The sequence below is a fragment of the Schistocerca piceifrons genome, chromosome X (assembly GCF_021461385.2).
Source record: "Schistocerca piceifrons isolate TAMUIC-IGC-003096 chromosome X, iqSchPice1.1, whole genome shotgun sequence".
In the NCBI taxonomy this organism is placed as follows: domain Eukaryota; kingdom Metazoa; phylum Arthropoda; class Insecta; order Orthoptera; family Acrididae; genus Schistocerca; species Schistocerca piceifrons.
Genome location: NC_060149.1, coordinates 989718841 through 989733035, shown reverse-complemented (window position 1 = coordinate 989733035; position 14195 = coordinate 989718841).

The window sequence follows — 14195 nt, the reverse complement described above, 5'->3', positions numbered from 1 at the left end:
AACGTTACAATTAACTGCCAGCTTCGCGTCGGATTCGAAAATCTAGACTCACAGGAGAACCACCATAAGGTGCCAGAGGCAGCAAGAGACTCTTGGAGACAAGTCGTCTGGAGGACGATGCATTGAATTTCGACGCAATTTGAGTGTTCTAACGTCAGTAGGAGGCACTGACCGTTGCAATTAACTTGCAGTTTCGCATCGGATTCGAAAATCTACACTCACAGGAGACGGACCATATGGAGCCCGAGGCAGCAACATCCCCTTGGAGACAAGGCGGCTGGAGGACGATGTATTGAATCGCGACGCAATTTGAGTGTTCCATCGTCATTAGGAGACCCTGAACTTTACAATTAACTATCAGTTATTCGTCTGATTCGCAAATTTAGACTCACTGGAAAACGACGACAAGGTGCCCGAGGCAGCAATAGACCTTTGGAGAAAAGTCGGCTGAATGACGATGTATTTAATCTCGACGCTATTTGAGTGTTCCATCGTCATTAGGAGTCGTTGAACACTACAATTAAGTATCAGTTATGCGTCGGATTAGAAAGTCTAGACTCACAGGAGAACGACCATAAGGTGCCCGAGGCGGCAATAGATCCTTGGAGACAAGTCGGCTGGAGGTCGATGTATCGAATTTCGACGCAATTTGAGTGTTCCATCGTCATTAGGAGTCCCTGAACGTTACAATTAACTATCAAATTTGCGTTGGATTCGAAAATCTAGACTCACAGGAGAACCACCATAAGGTGCCCGAGGCAGCAATAGACTCTTGGAGGCAAGTCGGCTGAAGGACGATGTATTGAATCTCGGCGCAATTTGAGTGTTCCATCGTCATTAGGAGGCTCTTAACGTTAGAATTAACTATAAGTTTTGCGTCTCATTCGAAAATTTAGATTCACAGGAGAACGACCATAAGGTGCCAGGGGCAGCAATAGACCCTTGGCGACAAGTCGGCAGGAGGACGATGTATTGGATCTCGACGCAATTTGAGTGTTGATTCGTCATTAGGAGGCGTTGAACGTTACAGTTAACTATCAGTTTTGCGTCGGATACGAAAATCTTGACTCACAGGAGAACGACCGTAAGGTGCCCGGGGCACCAATTGACCCTTGGAGTCAAGTCGGCTGGAGGACGATGTATTGAATCTCGACGCAATTTGAGTGTTGCATCGTCATTAGGAGGCGCTGAACGTTACAATTAACTATCGGTTTTGGGTCGGATACGAAAATCTAGACTCACAAGAGACGAAACATATTGTGACCGAGGCTGCAATATCCCCTTGGAGACAAGTCGGCTGGAGGACGATGTATTGTTTCTGGACGTAATTTTTGTGTTCCATCGTCATTAGTAGGCCCTGAACGTTACAATTAACAATCAGTTTAGCGGCGGATTCGAAAAAATAGACTCTCAGCAGAACGACCATTAGGTGCCCGAGGCAGCAATAGACCCTTGGAGACAAGTCGGCTGGAGGACGATGTATTGAATCTCGACGCAATTTGAGTGTTGATTCGCCATTAGGAGGCGCTGAACGTTACAATTAACTATCAGCAATGCGTCGGATTCGAAAAAGTAGACTCACAGGAGACCGACCATAAGGTGCCCGAGGCAGCAATAGACCCTTCGAGACAAGTCGGCTGAATGGCGATGTATTGAAACTAGACGCAATTTGAGTGTTCCATCGTCAATAGGAGGCCATTAACATTACAATTAAGTATCAGTTATGCGTCGGATTCGAAAATGTAGACTCACAGGAGAACGACCATAAGGTGCCCGAGGCAGCAATAGACCGTTGGAGACAAGTCGGCTGGAGGTCGATGTATTGCATCTCGACGCAATTTGAGTGTTCCATCGTCATTAGGAGGTCATGATCGTTACAATTAACTATCAGTCTTACGTCTGATTCGCAAATTTAGACTCACAGGAGAACGACCATAAGGTGCCCGAGGCAGCAATAGACCCTTGGAGACAAGTCGGCTGGAGGTCGATGTATTGCATCTCGACGCAATTTGAGTGTTCCATCGTCAATAGGTGGTCAAGAACGTTACAATTAACTGTCAGCTTTGCGTCGGATTCGAAAATCTAGACTCACAGGAGAACGACCATAAGGTGCCCGACGCAGCAGTAGACTCTTGGAGGCAAGTCTGCTGAAGGACGATGTATTGAATCTCGGCGCAATTTGAGTGTTCCAGCGTCATTAGCAGGCCCTGAACGTTACAATTAACTAGCAGTTTCGCGTCGGATCCGAAAATCTTGTCTCACAGAAACGGCCCATATGGTGCCCAAGGCAGCAATATCCCCTTTGAGACAAGTCGGCGCGAGGACGATGTATTGAGACTCGACGCAATTTGAGTGTTCCATCGTCATTAGGAGGCTCTTAACGTTAGAATTAACTATAAGCTTTGCGTCTCATTCGAAAATTTAGACTCACAGGAGAACGACCATAAGGTGCCCGAGGCAGCAATAGACCCTTGGAGACAAATCGGCTGGAGGACGATGTATTCAATCTCGACGCAATTTGAGTGTTCCATCGTCATTACGAGGCGGTGAACGTTACAATTAACTATCAGTTTTGCGTCGGATACGAAAATCTAGACTCACAGGAGACGAATCATATGGTGACCGATGCAGCAATATCCCCTTGGAGACATGTCGGCTGGAGGACGATGTATTGATTCTGGACGTAATTTGAGTGTTCCATCGTCATTAGGAGGCAGTGAACGTTAAAATTAACAATCAGTTTAGCGTCGGATTCGAAAAGGTAGACTCACAGGAGAACGACCATAAGGTGCCCGAGGCAGGAATAGACCCTTGGAGAGAAGTCGGCTGAATGACGATGTATTGAAACTAGACGCAATTTGAGTGTTCCATCGTCATTAGGAGGCCATTAACATTACAATTAAGAATCAGTTATGCGTCGGATTCGAAAATCTAAACTCACAGGAGACGGATCATAAGTTGCCCGAGGCAGCAATATCCCCTTGTAGATAAGTCGGCTGGAGGACGATGTATTGAATCTCGACGTAATTTGAGTGTTCCATCGTCATTAGGAGGCCCTGAGCTTTACAATTAACTATCAGTTTTGCGTCGGATTCGAAAATCTAGACTCTGAGGAGAACGACCATAAGGTGCCCGAGGCAGCAATAGACCCTTGGAGACAAGTCGGCTGGAGGTCGATATATTGCATCTCGACGCAATTTGAGTGTTCCATCGTCATTAGAGTCCCTGAACGTTACAATTAACTATCAGTTTTGCGTCGGTTTCGAAAACCTAGACTCACAGGAGAACCACCATGAGGCGCCCGAGGCAGCAATAAACCCTTGGAGACAAGTCGGCTGAATGACGATGTATTGAATCTCGACAAAATTTTAGTGTTCCATCGTCATTAGGAGGCGCTGAACGTTACAATTAACTATTAGCAATGCGTCGGATTCGAAAATCTAGACTCACGGGAGAACGACCTTGAGGTGCCCGAGGCAGCAATAGACCCTTGGAGACTAGTCGGCTGGAGGACGATGTACTGAATCTCGACGCAATTTGCGTGTTCCATCGTCATTAGGAGGCGCTGAACGTTACAATTAACAATCACTTTAGCGTCGGATTCGAAAAAGTAGACTCACAGGAGAACGACCATAAGGTGCCCGAGGCAGCAATAGACCCTTCGAGACAAGTCGGCTGAATGGCGATGTATTGAAACTAGACGCAATTTGAGTGTTCCATCGTCAATAAGAGGCCATTAACATCACAATTAAGTATCAGTTATGCGTCGGATTCGTAAATGTAGACTCACAGGAGAACGACCATAAGGTGCCCGAGGCAGCAATAGACCCTTGGAGACAAGTCGGCTGGAGGTCGATGTATTGCATCTCGACGCAATTTGAGTGTTCCATCGTCAATAAGAGGCCATTAACATCACAATTAAGTATCAGTTATGCGTCGGATTCGAAAATCTAGACTCACAGGAGAACGATCATAAGGTGCCCGACGCAGCAGTAGACTCTTGGAGGCAAGTCGGCTGAAGGACGATGTATTGAATCTCGGGGCAATTTGAGTGTTCCAGCGTCATTAGCAGGCCCTGAACGTTACAATTAACTAGCAGTTTCGCGTCGGATCCGAAAATCTTGACTCACAGAAACGGCCCATATGGTGCCCGAGGCAGCAATAGACCCTTGGAGACAAGTCGGCTGGAGGACGATGTATTGAATCTCGACGCAATTTGAGTGTTGATTCGCCATTAGGAGGGGCTGAACCTTACAATTAACTATCAGTTTTTCGTCGGATACGAAAATCTAGACTCACAGGAGAACGACCATAACGTGCCCGGGGCAGCAATTGACCCTTGGAGACAAGTCGGCTGAATGACGATGTATTGAATATCGACGCAATTTGAGTGTTCCATCGTCATTACGAGGCGCTGAACGTTACAATTAACTATCAGTTTTGCGACGGATACGAAAATCTAGACTCACAGGAGACGAATCATATGGTGACCGATGCAGCAATATCCCCTTGGAGACAAGTCGGCTGGAGGACGATGTATTGATTCTGGACGTAATTTGAGTGTTCCATCGTCATTAGGAGGCCCTGAACGTTAAAATTAACAATCAGTTTAGCGTCGGATTCGAAAAAGTAGACTCACAGGAGAACGACCATATGGTGCCCGAGGCAGCAATAGACCCTTGGAGAGAAGTCAGCTGAATGACGATGTATTGAAACTAGACGCAATTTGAGTGTTCCATCGACATTAGGAGGCTATTAACATTACAATTAAGAATCAGTTATGTGTCGGATTCGAAAATCTAGACTCACAGGAGACGGATCATAAGTTGCCCGAGGCAGCAATATCCCCTTGTAGATAAGTCGGCTGGAGGACGATGTATTGAATCTCGACGCAATTTGAGTGTTGCATCGTCATTAGGAGGCCCTGAACGTTGCAGTTAACTATCAGTTTTGGGTCGGATACGAAGATCTAGAGTCATAGGAGACGGACCATATGGTGCCCGAGGCAGCAATATCCGCTTGGAGACAAGTCGGCTGGAGGACGATGTATTGAATCTCGACAAAATTTTAGTGTTCCATCGTCATTAGGAGGCGCTGAACGTTACAATTAACTATCAGCAATGCGTCGGATTCGAAAATCTAGACTCACAGGAGAACGACATTAAGGTGCCCGAGGCAGCAATAGACCCTTGGAGACTAGTCGGATGGAGGACGATGTATTGAATCTCGACGCAATTTGAGTGTTGCATCGTCATTAGGAGGCGCTGAACGTTACAATTAACTATCAGTTATGCGTCGGATTCGAGAATTTAGACTCACAGGAGAACGACCATAAGGTGCCCGAGGCAGCAATAGACCCTTGGAGACAAGTCGGCTGGAGGTCGATATATTGCATCTCGACGCAATTTGAGTGTTCCAACGTCATTAGGAGGCACTGAACATTACAAATAACTTGCAGTTTCGCGTCGGATTCGAAAATCTACACTCACAGGAGGCGGAACATATGGTACCCAAGGCAGCAATATCCCCTTTGGGGACAAGTCGGCTGGAGGACGATGAATTGAATCTCGACGCAATTTGAGTGTTCCATATTCGTTAGGAGGCCCTTAACGTTACAATTAACTATTAGTTTTGCGTCGGATCTGAAAATCTAAACGCACAGGAGCACGACCATAAGGTGCCAGAGGCAGCAATAGACCCTTGGAGACATGTCGGCTGGAGGACGATGTATTGAATGGCGACGCAATTTGAGTGTTCCATCGTCATTAGGAGACCCTGAACGTTACAATTAACTATCAGTTTTTCGTCTGATTCGCAAATTTAGACTCACTGGAGAACGACGATAGGTGCCCGAGGCAGCAATAGACCCTTGGAGACAAGTCGGCTGAATAACGATGTATTTAATCTCGACGCAATTTGAGTGTTCAATCGTCATTAGGAGGCTCTTAACGTTAGAATTAACTAGAAGTTTTGCTTCTCATTCGAAAATTTAGACTCACAGGAGATCGACCATAAGGTGCCCGAGGCAGCAGAAGACCCTTGGAGACAAGTCGGCTGGAGGACGATGTATTGGATCTCGAAGCAATTTGAGTGTTGATTCGTCATTATGAGGCGCTGAACGTTACAATTAACTATCAGTTTAGCGTCGGATTCGAAAATCTAGACTCTGAGGAGAACGACCATAAGGTGCCCGAGGCAGCAATAGACCCTTGGAGACAAGTCGGCTGAATGACGATGTATTGAATCTCGACAAAATTTTAGTGTTCCATCGTCATTAGGAGGCGCTGAACGTTACAATTAACTATTAGCAATGCGTCGGATTCGAAAATCTAGACTCACGGGAGAACGACCTTAAGGTGCCCGAGGCAGCAATAGACCCTTGGAGACTAGTCGGCTGGAGGACGATGTATTGAATCTCGACGCAATTTGAGTGTTCCATCGTCATTAGGAGGCGCTGAACGTTACAATTAACAATCAGTTTAGCGTCGGATTCGAAAAAGTAGACTCACAGGAGAACGACCATAAGGTGCCCAAGGCAGCAATAGACCCTTCGAGACAAGTCGGCTGAATGGCGATGTATTGAAACTAGACGCAATTTGAGTGTTCCATCGTCAATAGGAGGCTCTTAACGTTAGAATTAACTATAAGCTTTGCGTCTCATTCGAAAATTTAGACTCACAGGAGAACGACCATAAGGTGCCCGAGGCAGCAATAGACCCTTGGAGACAAGTCGGCTGGAGGACGATGTATTGAATCTCGACGCAATTTGAGTGTTGATTCGCCATTAGGAGGGGCTGAACCTTACAATTAACTATCAGTTTTGCGTCGGATACGAAAATCTAGACTCACAGGAGAACGACCATAACGTGCCCGGGGCAGCAATTGACCCTTGGAGACAAGTCGGCTGAATGACGATGTATTGAATATCGACGCAATTTGAGTGTTCCATCGTCATTACGAGGCGCTGAACGTTACAATTAACTATCAGTTTTGCGACGGATACGAAAATCTAGACTCACAGGAGACGAATCATATGGTGACCGATGCAGCAATATCCCCTTGGAGACAAGTCGGCTGGAGGACGATGTATTGATTCTGGACGTAATTTGAGTGTTCCATCGTCATTAGGAGGCCCTGAACGTTAAAATTAACAATCAGTTTAGCGTCGGATTCGAAAAAGTAGACTCACAGGAGAACGACCATATGGTGCCCGAGGCAGCAATAGACCCTTGGAGAGAAGTCAGCTGAATGACGATGTATTGAAACTAGACGCAATTTGAGTGTTCCATCGACATTAGGAGGCTATTAACATTACAATTAAGAATCAGTTATGTGTCGGATTCGAAAATCTAGACTCACAGGAGACGGATCATAAGTTGCCCGAGGCAGCAATATCCCCTTGTAGATAAGTCGGCTGGAGGACGATGTATTGAATCTCGACGCAATTTGAGTGTTGCATCGTCATTAGGAGGCCCTGAACGTTGCAGTTAACTATCAGTTTTGGGTCGGATACGAAGATCTAGAGTCATAGGAGACGGACCATATGGTGCCCGAGGCAGCAATATCCGCTTGGAGACAAGTCGGCTGGAGGACGATGTATTGAATCTCGACAAAATTTTAGTGTTCCATCGTCATTAGGAGGCGCTGAACGTTACAATTAACTATCAGCAATGCGTCGGATTCGAAAATCTAGACTCACAGGAGAACGACATTAAGGTGCCCGAGGCAGCAATAGACCCTTGGAGACTAGTCGGATGGAGGACGATGTATTGAATCTCGACGCAATTTGAGTGTTGCATCGTCATTAGGAGGCGCTGAACGTTACAATTAACTATCAGTTATGCGTCGGATTCGAGAATTTAGACTCACAGGAGAACGACCATAAGGTGCCCGAGGCAGCAATAGACCCTTGGAGACAAGTCGGCTGGAGGACGATGAATTGAATCTCGACGCAATTTGAGTGTTCCATATTCGTTAGGAGGCCCTTAACGTTACAATTAACTATTAGTTTTGCGTCGGATCTGAAAATCTAAACGCACAGGAGCACGACCATAAGGTGCCAGAGGCAGCAATAGACCCTTGGAGACATGTCGGCTGGAGGACGATGTATTGAATGGCGACGCAATTTGAGTGTTCCATCGTCATTAGGAGACCCTGAACGTTACAATTAACTATCAGTTTTTCGTCTGATTCGCAAATTTAGACTCACTGGAGAACGACGATAGGTGCCCGAGGCAGCAATAGACCCTTGGAGACAAGTCGGCTGAATAACGATGTATTTAATCTCGACGCAATTTGAGTGTTCAATCGTCATTAGGAGGCTCTTAACGTTAGAATTAACTAGAAGTTTTGCTTCTCATTCGAAAATTTAGACTCACAGGAGATCGACCATAAGGTGCCCGAGGCAGCAGAAGACCCTTGGAGACAAGTCGGCTGGAGGACGATGTATTGGATCTCGAAGCAATTTGAGTGTTGATTCGTCATTATGAGGCGCTGAACGTTACAATTAACTATCAGTTTAGCGTCGGATTCGAAAATCTAGACTCTGAGGAGAACGACCATAAGGTGCCCGAGGCAGCAATAGACCCTTGGAGACAAGTCGGCTGAATGACGATGTATTGAATCTCGACAAAATTTTAGTGTTCCATCGTCATTAGGAGGCGCTGAACGTTACAATTAACTATTAGCAATGCGTCGGATTCGAAAATCTAGACTCACGGGAGAACGACCTTAAGGTGCCCGAGGCAGCAATAGACCCTTGGAGACTAGTCGGCTGGAGGACGATGTATTGAATCTCGACGCAATTTGAGTGTTCCATCGTCATTAGGAGGCGCTGAACGTTACAATTAACAATCAGTTTAGCGTCGGATTCGAAAAAGTAGACTCTTAGGAGAACGACCATAAGGTGCCCAAGGCAGCAATAGACCCTTCGAGACAAGTCGGCTGAATGGCGATGTATTGAAACTAGACGCAATTTGAGTGTTCCATCGTCAATAGGAGGCTCTTAACGTTAGAATTAACTATAAGCTTTGCGTCTCATTCGAAAATTTAGACTCACAGGAGAACGACCATAAGGTGCCCGAGGCAGCAATAGACCCTTGGAGACAAGTCGGCTGGAGGACGATGTATTGAATCTCGACGCAATTTGAGTGTTGATTCGCCATTAGGAGGGGCTGAACCTTACAATTAACTATCAGTTTTGCGTCGGATACGAAAATCTAGACTCACAGGAGAACGACCATAACGTGCCCGGGGCAGCAATTGACCCTTGGAGACAAGTCGGCTGAATGACGATGTATTGAATATCGACGCAATTTGAGTGTTCCATCGTCATTACGAGGCGCTGAACGTTACAATTAACTATCAGTTTTGCGACGGATACGAAAATCTAGACTCACAGGAGACGAATCATATGGTGACCGATGCAGCAATATCCCCTTGGAGACAAGTCGGCTGGAGGACGATGTATTGATTCTGGACGTAATTTGAGTGTTCCATCGTCATTAGGAGGCCCTGAACGTTAAAATTAACAATCAGTTTAGCGTCGGATTCGAAAAAGTAGACTCACAGGAGAACGACCATATGGTGCCCGAGGCAGCAATAGACCCTTGGAGAGAAGTCAGCTGAATGACGATGTATTGAAACTAGACGCAATTTGAGTGTTCCATCGTCATTAGGAGGCTATTAACATTACAATTAAGAATCAGTTATGCGTCGGATTCGAAAATCTAGACTCACAGGAGACGGATCATAAGTTGCCCGAGGCAGCAATATCCCCTTGTAGATAAGTCGGCTGGAGGACGATGTATTGAATCTCGACGCAATTTGAGTGTTGCATCGTCATTAGGAGGCGCTGAACGTTACAGTTAACTATCAGTTTTGGGTCGGATACGAAGATCTAGAGTCATAGGAGACGGACCATATGGTGCCCGAGGCAGCAATATCCGCTTGGAGACAAGTCGGCTGGAGGTCGATATATTGCATCTCGACGCAATTTGAGTGTTCCAACGTCATTAGGAGGCACTGAACATTACAAATAACTTGCAGTTTCGCGTCGGATTCGAAAATCTACACTCACAGGAGGCGGAACATATGGTACCCATGGCAGCAATATCCCCTTTGGGGACAAGTCGGCTGGAGGACGATGTATTGAATCTCGACGCAATTTGAGTGTTCCATATTCGTTAGGAGGCCCTTAACGTTACAATTAACTATTAGTTTTGCGTCGGATTTGAAAATCTAAACGAACAGGAGCACGACCATAAGGTGCCAGAGGCAGCAATAGACCCTTGGAGACTAGTCGGCTGGAGGACGATGAATTGAATCTCGACGCAATTTGCGTGTTCCATCGTCATTAGGAGGCGCTGAACGCTTCAATTAACAATAACTTTAGCGTCGGATTCGAAAAAGTAGACTCACAGGAGAACGACCATAAGGTGCCCGAGGCAGCAATAGACCCTTCGAGACAAGTCGGCTGAATGGCGATGTATTGAAACTAGACGCAATTTGAGTGTTCCATCGTCAATAAGAGGCCATTAACATCACAATTAAGTATCAGTTATGCGTCGGATTCGTAAATGTAGACTCACAGGAGAACGACCATAAGGTGCCCGAGGCAGCAATAGACCCTTGGAGACAAGTCGGCTGGAGGTCGATGTATTGCATCTCGACGCAATTTGAGTGTTCCATCGTCAATAAGAGGCCATTAACATCACAATTAAGTATCAGTTATGCGTCGGATTCGAAAATCTAGACTCACAGGAGAACGATCATAAGGTGCCCGACGCAGCAGTAGACTCTTGGAGGCAAGTCGGCTGAAGGACGATGTATTGAATCTCGGGGCAATTTGAGTGTTCCAGCGTCATTAGCAGGCCCTGAACGTTACAATTAACTAGCAGTTTCGCGTCGGATCCGAAAATCTTGACTCACAGAAACGGCCCATATGGTGCCCGAGGCAGCAATAGACCCTTGGAGACAAGTCGGCTGGAGGACGATGTATTGAATCTCGACGCAATTTGAGTGTTGATTCGCCATTAGGAGGGGCTGAACCTTACAATTAACTATCAGTTTTTCGTCGGATACGAAAATCTAGACTCACAGGAGAACGACCATAACGTGCCCGGGGCAGCAATTGACCCTTGGAGACAAGTCGGCTGAATGACGATGTATTGAATATCGACGCAATTTGAGTGTTCCATCGTCATTACGAGGCGCTGAACGTTACAATTAACTATCAGTTTTGCGACGGATACGAAAATCTAGACTCACAGGAGACGAATCATATGGTGACCGATGCAGCAATATCCCCTTGGAGACAAGTCGGCTGGAGGACGATGTATTGATTCTGGACGTAATTTGAGTGTTCCATCGTCATTAGGAGGCCCTGAACGTTAAAATTAACAATCAGTTTAGCGTCGGATTCGAAAAAGTAGACTCACAGGAGAACGACCATATGGTGCCCGAGGCAGCAATAGACCCTTGGAGAGAAGTCAGCTGAATGACGATGTATTGAAACTAGACGCAATTTGAGTGTTCCATCGACATTAGGAGGCTATTAACATTACAATTAAGAATCAGTTATGTGTCGGATTCGAAAATCTAGACTCACAGGAGACGGATCATAAGTTGCCCGAGGCAGCAATATCCCCTTGTAGATAAGTCGGCTGGAGGACGATGTATTGAATCTCGACGCAATTTGAGTGTTGCATCGTCATTAGGAGGCGCTGAACGTTACAATTAACTATCAGTTATGCGTCGGATTCGAGAATTTAGACTCACAGGAGAACGACCATAAGGTGCCCGAGGCAGCAATAGACCCTTGGAGACAAGTCGGCTGGAGGTCGATATATTGCATCTCGACGCAATTTGAGTGTTCCAACGTCATTAGGAGGCACTGAACATTACAAATAACTTGCAGTTTCGCGTCGGATTCGAAAATCTACACTCACAGGAGGCGGAACATATGGTACCCAAGGCAGCAATATCCCCTTTGGGGACAAGTCGGCTGGAGGACGATGTATTGAATCTCGACGCAATTTGAGTGTTCCATATTCGTTAGGAGGCCCTTAACGTTACAATTAACTATTAGTTTTGCGTCGGATCTGAAAATCTAAACGCACAGGAGCACGACCATAAGGTGCCAGAGGCAGCAATAGACCCTTGGAGACATGTCGGCTGGAGGACAATGTATTGAATGGCGACGCAATTTGAGTGTTCCATCGTCATTAGGAGACCCTGAACGTTACAATTAACTATCAGTTTTTCGTCTGATTCGCAAATTTAGACTCACTGGAGAACGACGATAGGTGCCCGAGGCAGCAATAGACCCTTGGAGACAAGTCGGCTGAATAACGATGTATTTAATCTCGACGCAATTTGAGTGTTCAATCGTCATTAGGAGGCTCTTAACGTTAGAATTAACTAGAAGTTTTGCTTCTCATTCGAAAATTTAGACTCACAGGAGATCGACCATAAGGTGCCCGAGGCAGCAGAAGACCCTTGGAGACAAGTCGGCTGGAGGACGATGTATTGGATCTCGAAGCAATTTGAGTGTTGATTCGTCATTATGAGGCGCTGAACGTTACAATTAACTATCAGTTTAGCGTCGGATTCGAAAATCTAGACTCTGAGGAGAACGACCATAAGGTGCCCGAGGCAGCAATAGACCCTTGGAGACAAGTCGGCTGAATGACGATGTATTGAATCTCGACAAAATTTTAGTGTTCCATCGTCATTAGGAGGCGCTGAACGTTACAATTAACTATTAGCAATGCGTCGGATTCGAAAATCTAGACTCACGGGAGAACGACCTTAAGGTGCCCGAGGCAGCAATAGACCCTTGGAGACTAGTCGGCTGGAGGACGATGTATTGAATCTCGACGCAATTTGAGTGTTCCATCGTCATTAGGAGGCGCTGAACGTTACAATTAACAATCAGTTTAGCGTCGGATTCGAAAAAGTAGACTCACAGGAGAACGACCATAAGGTGCCCGAGGCAGCAATAGAACCTTCGAGACAAGTCGGCTGAATGGCGATGTAATGAAACTAGACGCAATTTGAGTGTTCCATCGTCAACAAGAGGCCATTAACATCACAATTAAGTATCAGTTATGCGTCGGATTCGAAAATCTAGACTCACAGGAGTACGATCATAAGGTGCCCGACGCAGCAGTAGACTCTTGGAGGCAAGTCGGCTGAAGGACGATGTATTGAATCTCGGCGCAATTTGAGTGTTCCAGCGTCATTAGCAGGCCCTGAACGTTACAATTAACTAGCAGTTTCGCGTCGGATCCGAAAATCTTGACTCACAGAAACGGCCCATACGGTGCCCAAGGCAGCAATATCCCCTTGGAGACAAGTCGGCGCGAGGACGATGTATTGAGACTCGACGCAATTTGAGTGTTCCATCGTCATTAGGAGGCGCTGAACGTTACAATTAACAATCAGTTTAGCGTCGGATTCGAAAAAGTAGACTCACAGGAGAACGACCATAAGGTGCCCAAGGCAGCAATAGACCCTTCGAGACAAGTCGGCTGAATGGCGATGTATTGAAACTAGACGCAATTTGAGTGTTCCATCGTCAATAGGAGGCTCTTAACGTTAGAATTAACTATAAGCTTTGCGTCTCATTCGAAAATTTAGACTCACAGGAGAACGACCATAAGGTGCCCGAGGCAGCAATAGACCCTTGGAGACAAGTCGGCTGGAGGACGATGTATTGAATCTCGACGCAATTTGAGTGTTGATTCGCCATTAGGAGGGGCTGAACCTTACAATTAACTATCAGTTTTGCGTCGGATACGAAAATCTAGACTCACAGGAGAACGACCATAACGTGCCCGGGGCAGCAATTGACCCTTGGAGACAAGTCGGCTGAATGACGATGTATTGAATATCGACGCAATTTGAGTGTTCCATCGTCATTACGAGGCGCTGAACGTTACAATTAACTATCAGTTTTGCGACGGATACGAAAATCTAGACTCACAGGAGACGAATCATATGGTGACCGATGCAGCAATATCCCCTTGGAGACAAGTCGGCTGGAGGACGATGTATTGATTCTGGACGTAATTTGAGTGTTCCATCGTCATTAGGAGGCCCTGAACGTTAAAATTAACAATCAGTTTAGCGTCGGATTCGAAAAAGTAGACTCACAGGAGAACGACCATATGGTGCCCGAGGCAGCAATAGAC